Source organism: Lactuca virosa, chromosome 5, assembly GCF_052849685.1.
Source record: "Lactuca virosa cultivar CGN04683 chromosome 5, Lactuca_virosa_CGN04683_v6, whole genome shotgun sequence".
Classification (NCBI taxonomy): Eukaryota; Viridiplantae; Streptophyta; class Magnoliopsida; order Asterales; family Asteraceae; genus Lactuca; species Lactuca virosa.
In genome coordinates this window covers 349,660,825-349,667,116 of record NC_136430.1, presented here as the reverse complement: position 1 = coordinate 349,667,116, position 6,292 = coordinate 349,660,825, and the positions used below count along the sequence as shown (strand labels likewise).

Sequence of the window (6,292 nt, the reverse complement as noted above, 5' to 3'; positions counted from 1 at the left end):
AGTTAATGTGATGTATGAAAGATATACCAGTGAGTTTGAAGTGTGTATTGGCTAGTTCTTTGTAGCTAAGGGTTTCTGCTCATGTGTTCAGTAATTTATTTACTGGTACTTTGATTGTGATTTGAATTGCTTCCATGATCTTGTTTTGGTGTTTGTTTTTCTTTCTCTTATGTTGACCTTTTAACTTGTTAACAATTATTTAACTTAAAAAGCGAATGCAATTTGGTATTTTGATTAGGCATGTTTTGATACTATAAGATTGTGGAATCTGGTTCTTGAAAACTGTTTAAGCTGACTAGTTCGACTTAAAATGTAACATCCCAAAAATACGGTCCAAAATTTTCATTTTTAAATCATTAATTAAACCAGTATTACTAAAAATCATTTATCAAAACATGAACCATAATATATCAAATGTCAAAAATATATATCCATATCAATCACATGTCAAATGAATCAGAGTAAAAATATCTCAGGCTAAACATAAACGGTGTGTGCCATGCAGTCATCCCGAGCTATTCCCCTTGCTACCGGAAGTACTTGAAACCAAAGCTGAAAACTGAAAGCACGAAGCCTAGTGAGTCTCCCCAAACTACCACATACCATACATATAGTCACATAATAACATACATTGGGCCTTGCCCTCTACATCGGGCCCCGCCCGACATCAGACGAATCTGGCATCGGGCCCCGCCCGACAGCGAACTGAAGTCCGACATCGGACCGAAGTCCGGTATACATATAACATATCAACAAACATACAATATAAACACATAACACAAACATATTAACATTCCTCGGGCTTTCCCCGACATCTGACCGAAGCCCGGAACATATAAACATAACATATAAGCTAAACATTCCTCAGGCTTGCCCCGGCATCGGACCGAAGCCCGGAACGCATAAAAAAACACATGCAAGAATCACGAAGACATCATGCATACAAACATTCCTCGGGATTTTCCCGGCATCGAACCGAAGTCCGGAAACATATAACCTACATCGGGCTAACCCCGACATCAGACCGAAGTCCAACATACGCTATCATACATAAACGGGTCGGCATTGGTGCCTTAGACCCGTTCCTACTGGAGGAAAACTCACCTCAAATGTCGAGTGAAGTAGTTGAACGTCTCTGCTCCTGCAACCGGCTCTACTCACTCCCTATACAAAACAACCCCTTAGATACCATTCCTTCTGTCAAGATCCCTTCACGGGTCAACCTTGGTCAAAGTCAATGTCCCTGTCAAAGTCAATGCTCAGTCAAAGTCAAAGTCAACAATCTGAGTTGACTCAACTCGTCGAGTCATCCCCCTGACTCGCCGAGTTCCCTTACTACTCATAGTCGTGAAAACACGAGCCAACTCGTCGAGTCCCTTCGCAGACTCGCTGAGTTCTAGCTTGTACAGAAGCGGGACAAATCGACTCAACTCATCGAGTACCTCTCTGGACTCGCCGAGTTCCTCAGTCTGTTTGGGCCATCTTAATAGATTAAGCTCAAACTCTTCAGGTCTAAGCTCCATACTTCTCATATACGCCGAAAATGTCCTTTTAAGGGTAAAGTTTCAAACTTTACCAATTAATACCTTTACTTAATGAGTTTAGCTCAAACACTAACTCCTTAGGACCTAGATCTTGGTCCACAAGCCATCCATACTCCAAACTAAAGCCTACAAACAGAGATCTAGACCCTAAACACTACATGGACACGTAAAGTTTCCACCTTCCTCTACATGCATGACCTTTTGGAGCTTAAAAGGGCCAAAAAGACACCCTATGGCTTTCATGGGGCTTCCATGGTCATAAAGTTTGCACCTTTATGCCATGAGAGCCCTCTATAATCCCAGATCTGAAGGTATACTCACTTGGGACGTCCATATCCCAAAGATCAAGCTTCTTGGACCAAAAATCCAATAAAATGAAACTAAGGAGATCTAAGAAACTATTAAGCAAGTTAGAGACTTGATTACCAGAAAATGATGAGGATGAAAGGAAGTCTTTGGATCTACTATCTTCTCCTTGAATCATCAAACTCTCCTTTTCTTCACAAGCTTCAAAACACACAAGGTTCACTCAAAAATGGCTTACAAGCTCACAAATGCATTAGGGTTTCTGAAACTAGGGTTTGGGACTTGGAGGCTGTAAATAAGGCCAGCAAGTGGGGATTAGGATGCTTAAATAGGGTGGAAAACCCCGAAATTAGGGTTTCACTTTGGCATCCATACTCGTCGAGTCGAGGCTCTCAACTCGTCGAGTAGGTGACTTAAAACCCCGCGTCAAATCTGGTTCCTACTCGACGAGTTTGGGGCTCCCAACTCGTCGAGTTGCTTTATAAAAGTGAATAATTATGATTAAAATGTGTACCATGAACCAGACGTTATATAAAAGAAGTTACCATGCTATGTTCCAAGAAAAAAGAACATGATTCCATGATTTCTAATTCATCTTATGGCAACATACTTTCTTTTTTAACCCACAAAAGCAACAAAGTTATATGTTTTACCCAAAATGACAACATACTTTCCTTTTCAACTCACAAAAGCAGCAAAGTTACATTTTTAACCCAAAATGACAACATACTTTTGTTTTTAACCTACAAAAGCAGCAAATTTACATTTTTGACCCAAAATAACAACATACTTTCGTTTTTAACCCACAAAAACCAGCAACGATATATATGTAAACCCAAAATATAGGATGTTGTTATGTGTTAAAAGTTAAAGTATGATAATGTTATGTGTTAAAAGTAAAAGTAGATGGTTGTTATACGTTTAAAATAATAGTAATAATTTATCATGGGGAGCTAGATGATTCTGATTACTTGGCATATAGTGTGTGAAGGACATAATGTAGAAGGTGATCATGTCCTATTTCAATGATTTTGGTTATTGTTGTGTTAATCTACACATCCGTATGATGGTTTTTCACCTTGTTGGACGATTTTCCCCTGTCCCAATGATGGTATGTAATCCCCAAGAACAAACCTCAAGAAAAAGTCTCAAGAAATTAAGGATAGGAAAGTTCAAGTCACATAAATAGTACGACCAAAAGCAAACAATCTCAGTTGGTAATTTTAATTAAAATTGATAATTACATTTCCATTTCAGATAATATGAAAAGTGGATTGCTATTGCAGCTTACTCCAAAAAATAATAATTTCGTTCTATACATTTTCTGTCAACACATGCATGGTCCATTCACTATACAACAACCCAAATCTAAACTTAACCATAAGCCATTTTCACAAACCAAAGATACTTTCAACCAACTTGTGTTACTAAAACTGTGATTAAAATCATGGAAGGAATAGTTCTAAAAACCCATCTCCCCAATGGCATCCAAAACCCACCCAATTGTAGAATAGCAATTGGTGGGGAAGATATAAAACTTTGTTTTGATGTCATTGTAGTATGTCTTTTTGTTATAAGTCAACCTGGTGCTATCTCATGTTTTCAAACAAGAAAACTTCTTTAATGTTGTCCCGAAGCTGCATCAAAAGAATACAAAAATTAAAAAAAAAAAATTAACAAGATGACAACCCATGCAATCAAAGCATTCATAATAACTGGACGAAGTTTTATCCACTTATATTGCTTTTGGGACCCTCATTCTTAACCTTGTCTCTGCAAAAGACATAGAGACCCTATAAGGTCTCTAAAATGCATACCCAATAAGCCTATATTGTTGACCTTTTGCGCATTTGAAAGACAAAATGTAAACAAGGATGATGGAATTAAAGCAACTGATGAAATGTAGGTAATTAATTACTTATGTTAGTGATGTGTGATAAATCCAAAAACATCATTATACTTCTGAAAGCTTATAATAACTCCATATTCTTTTGCTTCATGAACAATTCCTTCAATCAAATTACCAATACGGAACTTTTTCACCCATTTCAAACTATTGGATTTTAAATAAAAATAATGCATCTCTACAATCTAAAAGATAATAAGAAACAACGAAAAGTTCACTGAGGCATTTAATCGAACACCTGGTGGGTGAGCTCAATATACTACAATGTATAGTGAAACTGGGTTGCATGTAGTGATGTTGATTCCACATTGCCCATCAGACCTAACTCACTCGATAGACAGTGTACAAGGGAAAGAAGAAAAGAAAATGAGATTGATTTATTCCGGATACTCATGAGCTACAAACTATATCCAAAAATTATCGAATACAAGAGTGAAATTCACCAACCTTGTTGGACAAGCAAGCTGCAAAGCGACAGATTAATCGACAACCAAGTCATCAACGTGAAATCAATCGACGTGTGCAGTGAATTGAACCTCTTTCTTTTTTTTCTGTGAATTATGAATTCGTTAAATTCCGATTTCTTTCAAGTCGTTTCCGAGTAATCATATGACAAAACTTTTTTTTTCATAACCGATCATGGAAGCAGGATAACTGAAACAAAATATCTAAGAGGAATCGAGTTCCATTTTATCAAAGCTACGAATTTTTTTTCTTTGAAATCGTTGGGATTTATAGTTTTTGAAGTCTGATCGAACCCAACCTTGTGAATTGCAATTTGTGAGAAGTCCCTGAATTTAATTCTAATTTGAATGAAATCTTTTTTAGTGAATTTTTGATTTCTATGAAATCGTTTTTTGTTAATTACGATTTCTTGAGACCGATGATGATGGAATTAAATGAATAAACGAAATCAATCGATCAACATAAGGAAACTATGCATTGTTTCCTAAGAAATTTGTGTTTTCTGTTTCTTGAGCAAATTAAACTACTAATCAAAACTACTAGTTTTCATGAATAGTTTTGAGTACCTAATACCTTTAACGGTATATTCACTATATAATATATATATATATATATATATATATATATATATATATATATATATATATATAGGAAATTAAGAAGGAAATTATTGGTAAGATGGTAAGAAATTTTTATATACGTATTTTTTTAACGAACCAACAAAATGAATAATTCGATGAATCAATAGTTAGATTATTAATAAAAAAAAATTCCCAAAAAAACATTATAATGATTCATTTTTCGGTAAATCAAACAAAATTTCAATTTTATAATAATTTTAGTGAATAACAACAAAATTGTTGTAAAAATAAATCATCGAGATGTTTTTTCGGGATATTTTTTTTCATGGATCTTGTTATTTTTTACTCATATAATAAAATTAGATTGTTAAGATTTCAAAAGTAAGGTCGAAGAAAAAAGAACTAGGAATACACAAAGTTCTACTTCATGAGAAAGAACATAAGCAATAATAAGATTGTTTGATTGAATTTTTGTCAAATAGATTATCATTATGTCTTTCTTCTATTTCTTTGTTTATGTTAAACTTCTTTTGTTTTTTATATGTTGTTTTCAATTATTAGAGTTTATGATTTTGTTTCTCATTTTAATATTGTTTCTTAATTCTTTAATTTCTAATTGAAACTTAGTGTTGTTTTTATTATTAAACTTTATTCTTTTGTTTGGTATTTTAATATTGTTTTTTTATTTTTCTTATTTTCATTTGAAACTTATTTTTTGTTGTTGATTTATAACTTATCCATAAAACTTACATCAAAAATAATCAAAATAATCATTAGGAAGTGATGGATGATATTAATAATATATAAAAAACAACCAAATATTAATAACAAACGTAAATGATTAGTTTAAAAAAAATTAACTCTAAATTAATAACAACGATATAAATATTTCTAATACTATATATGTATTATTAATATAATTATATTATCGTAATCAACACAATATATTCTTCATAATTTTAATGACCAAAGTTTTATTTCTGGGCGACTGACTGGTCTAGTAAGTTTATATAACAATCTAAAACCATGGTTAACCGATGATTTTGAAGATCTTGTGCAAAATATAATAATGTGTGTGTGTATATATATATATATAAACAAACAAATGTCTCTGATCCGTCGTCAATATCCTAATTCATCACTAATCTGACACTAATTCGTCGCTAATACGAATATATGTAAAAGACATACGGGTCCGCTAAATGACACGGATTCTATTAGTACAAATATAAATATTTTTTTAGAACTGATGATTAGTTGGTTAGTTCATAAAAGAAAAGATTTTTTTTTTTTTTTTTTTGATCTCAGAAGGACGCTTTTCGTAAATTAATGCAAATGTTTTTTTTTACATAAACTGCAAGTATAAATAATTATAAATGTAACATCTTTCTGTAATTGTCCAATACCTTTTTAATGTTGTTAGAAGACAATAATCATACAATAAAAGGCAAAAGGTTTGCAAGCAACAACCGGATAAAGATTCAACAACA

At 33.2% G+C, this 6,292-nt stretch overlaps 1 long non-coding RNA gene across 2 annotated transcripts; it reads right to left on the bottom strand.

The window, feature by feature from the left end:
* Nucleotides 1-3,108: 3,108 nt before the first annotated feature.
* LOC145116861 (uncharacterized) lies at nt 3,109-4,793 on the bottom strand. 2 transcript variants are annotated; one of them, XR_013712337.1, is made up of 2 exons: nt 4,204-4,793; nt 3,109-3,487 (listed from the first exon to the last, which is right to left on the bottom strand). It is a non-coding gene; the product is annotated as an uncharacterized LOC145116861 (long non-coding RNA). The 2 variants fall into 2 exon arrangements; XR_013712336.1 differs by lacking the exon at nt 4,204-4,793 and adding an exon at nt 3,995-4,194.
* Nucleotides 4,794-6,292: the final 1,499 nt, after the last annotated feature.